Below are 10889 nucleotides of genomic sequence, written 5' to 3' on the forward strand. Positions count from 1 at the left end.
TTTTTTATGTTTTTTCTTAAACAGTCTCGCATTTTAATGAAACGCAAACGCCAATTAAAATAAGCGACATATAAACAGAAAATACTAATAAGATAAATAAAATCCAAATAATATATACAAGCCGAACCAAATAGTAATAGTGTGCGCAAGATACAATCCGAAAACAAAAACTAAATAAACCCGACCACTACTGGGTGTGCCTAACCCTCTCACCCTGAGCCCTCCTCTGCCGCCTGTACCCCGCCGCACGGCCCACATCAGTGACGATCGTCTCCATCACGGCGACTGCATCTGGACCGCCCTGAAGAACGAAACCCCGATCCAAGGCGTCCCGCCCAAGCATCGCTATCCGCTGGCAGATCGGCAGGAGATCAATGGCGTGGTCATCCTCGGTCTGCTGGTTCTCCAGGATCTCCTCATGTGCTGGCCTAGGAGCGCCGGAAACGTCGGGTATCAGTAGAGGATGGGACACCCGGTAGAACCATGTGACGTACCCCTCCTCACTGTGCCAGTCCTGTGTGACCCGAGTGAGACGGTACTCCTGCGGTACCACATGATGCTGCCAGTCCTCCCATATGGCAGTGAGCTGCACTCGGGTCACTGTGTCGGGAGCAGCCTCAAAGGGTGACCTGGGTATCCGCTGCACGAATCCGAACTGACGCATGCACCGCTCAGGGAGATACCGGACCATGATGCCGGTCCCGCATGCCAACCAGCCTGAATATAGAGCAATGCCGTCAAAGGGGACAATCTGAGCGTAGTCGGCGAACGGCCTCCAGGTGACGTCTTCGTGCATCGTGCGGTCCAAGTACAAACGGTATGGTCCCACCGCATCGTTCCCCCTCTGGAGAGCGTATCTGGCGGCCCTGGGCATGGCGTCAACGTACGCAGGATCGATGTGGAAGCCGTGGATGCGGGAGAAGTAGGAGATGATCCAGCTCTGAAACACAAACACGATAATGTATTAAAAATAAATACGAAACATAAATAAATAAATACGATAATGTGTTAAAATAAAACGTACCGTAAGTAGTGTGCAGGATCCGACCAACTGCCTCGTCCTCCAGTTGGAGGCCTCATTCAGCTTCTGGTAGAGGTATGCCAGAGTAGCTGCCCCCCAGTTCCACTGGTGAACGGTATCAAGGTCCATGAAGTAGCGGAGGTAGGTCACGTCGACGTACCTGGCACTCTTATCCACAAAGCATGCAGCGCCTACCACATGCATGTACCAGCACTGGAGAGCACAGCCGCGGTGATAGTGTGTGAACAGCTCGTCACCCTCACCCTCAGCCTCGGCAGCCGCGTCCAGATGGTGGTCAAAATAATTGCTCAGTGTGGTGAACCGGACATGAGGCCCAGAAGTCGTGACGCACTCAAAGTGAGCAACCTCGTGCTCCATGCCCAAGTAGAGCATCATCCACTCAATGGCCTCCACCCTCTGGATCTTGGAGTGGGTCAACAGCGGCCCCCTAATCGACAGGTGGAGAAGACACTGCATGTCATGCAAGGTGATCGTCATCTCCCCAACCGGCAAGTGGAAAGAGGACGTCTCCTTGTGCCAGCGCTCCACAAATGCCCCATGCACGCCGGTGCTGATCGTGGTGTACCCCATCATGCAGAGCCCGCTGAGCCCTGAACCTCGCACATGGTCGTTAAACCACTCAGCTGCTGGTTTAAACAGACTGAAAATCTTGCGGGCGTGGTTGACAATTTTCAGCGGCTCTCTCTCCTGTTACAAAAAAAAAACAAATAAGCGACATATATTAAATAAGCGACAAATAAACTGTTAGATTATAAAAAATGGTGACAAATAAACGGTTAAATTAAAAAAAATACCTCTCCTTCCCAGATCCGCCGAGCGACGTGATCGTGGTAGTGAATCAGCACGGAAGTGTCAAAGGGCCCTCCCGGATAGCCATCCTCCTGCTCATCCTCCTCCCCGGCTGGAGGGTCAACATCCGGTACACCCTCCGGCTCGTGGTATGGCACTGGCACCTCCTCCTCCTCCTCCTCCTTCTCCTCTCGCTGGCGGGAAGAAGATATCCGAGCCAGCTGACTCCTAGATCCAGATGAAGAGGTACCCTCTCCCACGTCCTCGGGTACTCGCACACGGCGTCCCCGGCCCCGCCCCCGTCCCTGTGTCGACGCCAGCTGCGCCGCCGCCCGCTCGCGTCTAGCCGACGCAGTCTGGGTCTCCCTACCCTGTCTGATGCGTGCTGGTTGGTTGCCTGACATGTTCTTGTAAACAATTGAAATCGATTAATATGCGAGACAAAAGAATAAACAAAAATAATTGAAATTCTGATACAGTTCGGAAGTTCATTTCCGAAAACTGGGATGGAGGTGTTTTCGGAAATGAACTTCCGAAACACCCCTGCGAGGAAGTTTTCTGCAACTTCCATGGCAGACCCCTAAACCAAACATCAAACCTATGTCTACACATTCTAAACATCCTAAATATCAGTATAAACCTAACCTAATACTTTTTTTGCTATTTGTAAACACCCTAATATACATTTTAATCATAGATCTTAAAATCAAAATGCTTACCGATTGAATGGATTGAAGGACTTTTGAATGTAATAGAGCAAGTAGATGGAGCCTTTGAGGTAGCTTGGAACTGGTTTGCACAAAAATCTCTTGGGGTGTGAGTTTGGAAGAAGATTAGGGTAAATGATTAGGGCGAGAGGGCTGTTTTGCTTAATCTGCAAAACGCGCAGTATTTCGGAAATGAACTTCCGAAATGGTGTTTTCGGAAGTGCATTTCCGAAATAAGTCAAATTTTTTTAAAACAAAGGCGCTTTCGGAGATGCATCTCCGAAAACACCTTTTTCTTGCATTTCGGAAATGCATTTCCGAAGTCAGGGGTATTCTGGGTTTTTCACCAGAGGTGGACTAGAAGGTAAGGAGGTGGCCAAAGAAATTCTCAGCATATAAATTATGATAACTAAAAACATATATCCCTTGCTTCATTTCCAGCCATCCAAGAACAAAATATTATAACATCTTCTTTGTCTAAAACATTTAGCATCATAGGTAACAACATCTAACAAGTCAAGCTCATGAAACTAAACTGCACTGGAAATTTTCGGGTTCTCTCATGTCTCATTCTTTATAAGAAGAATAGTGTTAACTCATTGTGGTTTGTATCAACTTATGGAGCAGGTATGCTCTATACGAATGAATTTGAGAGGTTTGTCTATTCTTTTTGTAAGTTAAAAAAATAAACCTATTTATTTATTTATTTTAGTCGTGGTTTCATAACATCTATATTTGCTATGTATGCAACAAACAGGCCATCAATGAAACATCATGGCTGGTAGGATGAATATATGAAGTAAGTATTATTTTAGGAAAACAATTCCAAGCATATGATGTTCTTCCTTTTCTCTCATGAATGGTTCTATATAAAGAAACATGGTTTGGTTTCCTGTAGGTTTGCATTTGGAAGAGCAGGAAGCGGTACTAGCGGAATGACTGGGTCAGTTTTAAAAAAAAGGATTTTTTTTTTGTATTTTTGAAAATAAGATTTTCTAAAACCTTTTTTAAAATATTACAAGATTTTTTATATTCGTTTTTTCTAAAATGAAATATTAATTTTGACATTTTATAACATAAGCATATATAATTGAAGACCAAAGCTTAGTCAAAATCATAATTTTTTCAAAAAGTTGTATTTCAAAAATGATTTTTATGAAAATCTATTTGAAATAGCTTCAAAATTAAGTGATTTTTTAAAATTTTGATATCCAATTTTTTTCCCATAAATAGATGAAATACCTAAAATCACATTCTAAGAATAACTATTCAAACAAAATTTCTATTTGAAACTTTTATAAAAAGTTTCTTTGTAAAAAACTTTTTCACAAAATTTGGTAACACTATAAAAATCATTTAAAAAAAAGCCAAAACAAACGGAGAATCAGATACAGACATACCATTCGTAAGCTTTGGGAGGCTAAATAGTGTTTGTTCATCCTCTATTTACGCTTACATGGACTGCAACTAATGTGCGACAGAGTTGACACCAAATGCCCTTGCGCTTGAAGCAGGTTGAGGAGTAGTTGCAGCTACATGCTCTCAGGTTTTGTCAGGTTAATCACTTCATGAAGAGGTGGATCAACAACATTTGTAACCAGTAGTGGTGCAGGAGCTACTTTTGTTGGTCTCAGATCAATTGGAACCGTCTCCACCAGATAACCAGTCTTTGGTTCTACGGGGATACATGCATAAAGATCGCTACACAGGTTTCCTGCAAAATTTAAAAACTGAATATAAGGTTTCAACTTTTGCTTTTAAAAAATAGCTTCATAGTTACTGGTGCAACAGAGTAAATAGATTATAGTTGTTTTGATTGATTAAGAGGGCTAAACATAATGGAATTTACTTACTGAATTGGACTTTACCAAATGCCAATGAGACAGTCACTGCTTTTAAGAATTGTTTTATTACCTTTAAATCAGTGGAACTAGTATTAGGAATTAAGATTGTGGAATTAGTTTTAAAACCTTTATGTCATGCAAAATTATGAATTTATTATTAATTATTCATTGGATAGTGTCGTCGGTTATAACTTTCTGATAGGCTAGATCAGTGCCTCCAGGATACACACCGTTTCCTCCGTTGCAACTTATGATTAAAGTTGATCCTACAAAAGCAACCATAAAGATATTATCGAATCCTTTTAATTTATATCATCATTTATAGGTGGTTTAACATGTTTGTGGGATGGGAACTCTTAAAAGTCTCCTCCATTTGAACATGAAGCTTAGACAATGCTCATGCTCACTTAACTTGTGCTTAAATTTCTTTACTTAATTTGTGCTTAAATTCCACATGAAGTTTAGTAAGAATATTAAAAATATAAAATTTAAGCATCTGATGCTTAAATTAAAAGTGGTGCAAGAGCTACTTAATTTGTGCTTTAATATTTGAAATATATAATATTAAAGTTAATAAATATCAATATATTCAAAATATAAAATATAAAATATTTGAAATAAATAAACATCAATATGAAGATTAGTAAGAAAATTCAAAAAATTTAATAAAATCTCTTATTAATACAACTAATTTATTTGAAATATAAAATAAAGTTATATATATTTAATTATTTGAAACTTATTTATACAACTAATTTTATTTTGTAAAATTGATAAATTGATTAAAATTCGTGTTACTTATACATTTGATAAAATTAATTTTATAAAAATTTGTGAAAATGAAAAATTTGATAATTATTAAAGAATAAAAGGAACGATTTTAATGGAAGAAAAATCATTACTTTTAAGGATTTATCTAAATTTATCATAATGATATTTATTTGTCATTAATAATAAAATAAAATATATATGATACATATATGTTTATATATCAAAAAAAATGTATTACTGTTCAAAATATTAATATTAGCGGAAACATGAAGTTACTGATCAAAATATTAATATCAACAGAAACATGAATTTTTTTTTAAAGAAATAAGATATATTAATTCAAAAAGAAGTTATGTACAAGGTGATCATAGATCCAACTCCAAGAAAACCCAAAACCATGTCATCAGTGTTGCTATATGATGCCTAATCCTTTTGGATTGCCATCCCCTATACACAATACACTCAATGATGCTATCTACACTATTCCTAGTTATACTATTACCAAAGACAGTGTCGTTTCTATATTGCCAAGCCCCGTATATAGTTTCAGCAAAAGCAATCTTCATCACTTTTGCGCGCCAACCCTTTCTCTTTGTTTCTCGAAGAACCCAGTTCAGCTCCTCATTCCATCTACTAGGTTGGTGATCAACCTCTAGCTAATGGAGCACATTTCTCCAAATACTCTTCATCTTCCTACAATGGAAAAATAGGTGCTCTAGGGTTTCAATTTCCTCATCACACATGTTGCCCTTGTTATCAGTTATCATGTTGAATCTTTTCAGTCTTTCCTTTGTAGGAAGCTTACCATAGCACGCCATCCACAGTGTATGCAAAGCCCGTGGTCGTGCAACATTATTCCTGAACAGATGTCGCCATCTCACTTTAGTCCCATCAGCAATAGCCGCAATATACAGTCTGCTCATATTAAACTTTTTGCGGACCATCATGTGCTCTCACACTCTAGGGTATCTCTGCACATAGTCCCTCATGTTCAGAATTTTCCTCAGTACCCAAGAGCTAGATGTACCTGCAGATACAGTCAAGATATTGTTGCCCTTTAAGAAATATTGGTGAACCCACTTCACCCATAACGAATCAGCCTTGATACACAAGTTCCACAGACACTTTGCCATAGCTATACCATTCACTACAACACGCTGGGGCTTTAAAAGCGCTTATTTTGGGCTTTTAAAGCGCTGTAAAAGCTGGCGCTGGCGTAGGTAACAAAAGCGCTTCTGAAAGCGCTCTGGTAGACCCCCCTATAAGAGCGCTTTTCTGGAAAAAGCGCTCTGGTAGGCCCCCCTATAAGAGCGCTTTCCTGGAAAAAACGCTCTGGTAGACCCCCCCTTTAAGAGCGCTTTTTCCAGCAAAACGCTCTGATAGCCCCCCATATGAGAGCGCTTTTTCTGGAAAAAACGCTCTGATAGACCCCCTATAAGAGCGCTTTTCCAAAAGCGCTTTCGTATGTTGCATTTTTTTTTATTTTTTATGCTTTTTTATTAATCTTTGGCAGCGCTTTTACTAAGAAGCGCTTTAGTAGGTGGACCTTTAAGAGCGCTTTTTAAAAGCGCTGTCGTTGCTAAATGAGGTATTTTAATGTGCAGCCTGTAATTTAATCCTCCCAGTCGATATTTTCGACCTGTAATATGTTTTCAACCTGTAATATTTTCGACCTGTAATTTATTTTCGACGATATTATTTCAGCCATCAGTAAGACAATATATATACTAATATAATACCATTATAATATCCAAAATTATATATATACATCATTACAACATCAATAATATTATAGTTCAAATCGACACAAATCCTACATGAAAAATTGCTTAATATAAAATTGACACAAATCCTCTTTTATTTCTTCCAACTTAAGTCACGGGTACCCAGCAGCACGGAATTCGTCAAGGTACTACAAAACAAAAACATAATATGAATGATATATTTAGTTAAATGTAATAAATTATATGAAATTATCTTAAGTTATAAATTCATACCGTGAGCGGAATCTCTAATTGATTCGCCTGAAGGATTTCTTTCATAAACCTCAAAACAAAGTATCCGCAATCGTAACTGTTTCGCTGTTGCGGACACTACATAGAAAAACAAATAAGATTCTATAGTTGTCTTGTTTTATCAAGTAGCATAAATATTATAAGCAAAATTGTGAAAAATAATGTACCTGCACTTGGATCCAAGTAATGTTGTTAGATTTAGTCCGGGATACCTGTGCGTCCCGTTGACTTCGGAACACTTGTATTGATCTAATTAACAAATATATAAAAGCATATGTTTAGATCAATCCCACAAATAAGTAAATATATAAATATACACGAATATATATTTAGAACGATCCCACTTACAAATCAACGATGTCCTTCATAGCCGGATAATTGGTCCATTCACCATTTACCGAATTCAGATAATACACGACTTCCCTTATAGGGTTGATAGCAAGCAGCAACCAGTGTGCTCTATAAATTAAAACAATAAGTTATATGAAAATTTTGCTATACACAAAAGAAACAGAGATTAGATGAACAAAGAATGAGAAACTAACCCTACTGGTCGGGTATTATACGCCTAAAGATGCAGACTTTCTGTATTGCCGGTGGACATGAATCTATCGACTAAGCGCTGTCTAACTGATTCCGGTTCCGAAGCAATTTCCATTCCGCTGCAATGGGCGGAAGACACGAAACGGAATCTGTTAGACAATGGATTCCCGCGCAACACTCTGTCATACAACAACCTTAAATAAAAACATAATAAACATTAGATTATTTTCATTGAAATGTGTAAATAAATTATATTGTGGGACTAATTAAATAATATATCGGATGAGTGAATATTACCGGATGTATGAGTGCATATTACTGACGCCTAGTTGATCATGCCTAAAAATCTCTTCCAAGTCATCAATTGTAATAAGTGACTTGAATTCAATACCGAAGACACTTTCATCCATATCGATTTCACGTAAAGCACCATCCTTCAAATCGGACATATCAACCATTGTTGCGAGCGTCGACCGGTATCGAGGCACAAAAGCACCGCCTTTTTTTGTCGCTGGCTTCGGAGGACCAGTGGGTGGTACGCTACGAACTTGCTGCGTCACTTGTTGTGACTCCCGAGCGGATGCCTAAAAATCATATAAGTTAGGTAAAATATAAAATCATGCAGATTTAGATTCAGATTATATATTAACACTTTAAATGTACCTCTTTTAGTGATGCAACAGACTCCTCCTCCTGTAAAATCCCTTTACCCTTAATTGCGGGTTTTATAGGAGCAGTCTAAAATTAAAATGTAAAAAATAATTAATAAACGGTTTAGAATTGACATTCGAAAACTAAATGATTCATAATCGTTTTCAATATACCTCATCACTAACGGTAATGAGCTCCGAGGGCCATGCAACAAATGATCCTATTGCATCTCGCAGCAATGTCGTCTCTGAGACCATGTCAGGTACCGGTAGCATCGCATCATGATCTACTACAGCATCCACCGATACTTTCAGGTGTCCGTTCAGGAGCGGTCTATGGTGAAGTAAATCTCCCACAGTGTTGTGCACTTTTCCCTTGCCAACTAGGCGATAATACGGTGCGGATAAGTATAGTTGGCAAGAAGAAATGACCTAAACCAATAGTAAATATAAAGTCATTATCGTTGATAAAATAGAACAATTTGTAAGGAAAAAAAATTATAATTACCTCGGGAAATTTCCTTTGACAGTTGATACTAGCCTTATCACTAGTTTCTTTCACCGATGAAGTGTTGCACTTTTCTCTCATATACATCTCTTTATCTCTTTGCAATTCAGAGACTTGTGCTTGCAATTCCTGCAACTTTTGCAACACTTCTTCATTGGTAGGATTTCTTCTCCTAGGACTCTTGTAAAAAGAGGTTGGAGTCACACCATGACCCTTACCCCTCACCCGACCGGGATACTCAGGAGCATCTAATGCTCTACTAAGTACGCTCCCCTCACCGGTGGATGCCGATTGCGACAAGGTCTCCTGTAATTCATTTACATTAAAAAATCATTTATATATTAAAAAACATTTGATCTAATTAAAGACACAGTATTATACTTACACATTCAGTAAAAACTCTCTGAACTTCGGGATCGACAGCTTGATTCTTGCCCACACGAGCTTCCCTCCACAACACATGTACAGGAAGTGAGGTTTCCTCACTTTTAGTCTCCTCTAACTATGCATTGACACAAATGATAAAATCGTCAAATAAAACACATTTAGACAATTAATTAAAACGCATTTTTATTTACTTACAATTTTATCCTCCAAGCGTGCATATCCCAAACGCCCTTTTTTGTATGGATATGCGGGTTTTGATGCTCTCGCGCTATTTGTGACACTCCTTTTCCGAAAATCTTCATCTCTTTGCTTTACAAACTTAACCCAATCTTCTTAATCAATGAAGATCTCATACTTTTTTGGCCGTCCCGGCGCCTCTTCAAGAAAGTTTCCATCTTTATCCTTAAGATAGTTATTTGTCAAAAAAGCTTTCCACCCTCTATATCTTTTTCCGGCCAAACTAAGTATGTAGCGTCTACGCTCATCTGGTATGTCAAAAGTCCTCTGCAAAAAAACATACGCATAGTGTGTTAGTATAAGTAATGTAAACAATTTATCGTCAAGATAATAACAACAACCATATATGGTATATACCTGAAGCTCTTCCCAAATCGCTTTTTTTTTTTCGCATCCAAGTCTTCGCTTTTTAGATTCCATTTAGCTACGGAGACTGGAATATGCATACGAACAAGTGTACCAATGTAGCTTGTCAACTTTGCAGAATTAGGACCAATTGGCTGTAATTCAGAACTCCATTCCAAAGGGTATACTAATCCTTGGTCTCTATGTCGAATGATTCCCTTCATAATGGTGATGCCTCGTGCAACTTCTTTTGCTTCAGTATCAGGTGGAGCATTTGTATCCGGAGCATCTCTTTCTTGATTATCTCTTTCTTGTGAGTTTTCTTGTGAGTTTTCAGGTGGAGCATCTCTATCCGGAGCCATTTAACCTGTATCAAACAAACTAAAGCACATTAGTACACTATTAATAAGCTAACAATCTATACAAGTCAAATGGAAGTCAAACCATGCATGTACAAGTGTATCGGAAACAAAATCGGTACAAATCAAAATAAGCGTCAAAAAAGAAAGTTGTCGAAATTGAACGAAATTTACATGGCTATGGTAAAACGTCCCCACGGACTCAAAAATAAAGTCGGTTTTCCGAAATTCAGACCCTAAGCCCGACTTTTGATTACGGGCAGAAGCAAAACCGATAAAAAACAGTCCCGAAATGTAAAGATAAGTGCATGAGCAGCTCCGGAATCGTCAAAATAGTATAGTTACATGTAAAGAAGTCGACAAACGGATACATGGTTCAAAAGTTATGTACAAAACGAGAATATGCACCAAAATTGAATAAGTACTATACTATTGATTAAAACAATCGGTACAAATTGAATAAAACAAATTAGTCGAAATATGTATACTATTACCTTTATCACTAACGTCTCTTTCTTTTCTTGGTAGGATTGTGTTCTACGCGTCTCTTAACAACGCGGACGGTTGGATTGATCCAAATACCCTCATTATGATCATTTCTAGTACAAGATTCATTCTCATTTTGATCGTTTCTTGTACAAGATTCAATGCCAACACCAATATCACCTTGATCTTCAATGTTTTCATCAACT

The 10889-nt window shown here is 38.5% G+C and overlaps 1 long non-coding RNA gene across 1 annotated transcript; it reads right to left on the reverse strand.

The window, feature by feature from the left end:
* Positions 1–7150: 7150 nt before the first annotated feature.
* LOC131633184 (uncharacterized) lies at positions 7151–7628 on the reverse strand. Its single transcript, XR_009293251.1, has 3 exons — positions 7517–7628; positions 7336–7417; positions 7151–7246 (listed from the first exon to the last, which is right to left on the reverse strand). It is a non-coding gene; the product is annotated as an uncharacterized LOC131633184 (long non-coding RNA).
* Positions 7629–10889: the final 3261 nt, after the last annotated feature.

Source organism: Vicia villosa, unplaced genomic scaffold (assembly GCF_029867415.1).
Source record: "Vicia villosa cultivar HV-30 ecotype Madison, WI unplaced genomic scaffold, Vvil1.0 ctg.001083F_1_1, whole genome shotgun sequence".
Lineage (NCBI taxonomy): Eukaryota > Viridiplantae > Streptophyta > Magnoliopsida > Fabales > Fabaceae > Vicia > Vicia villosa.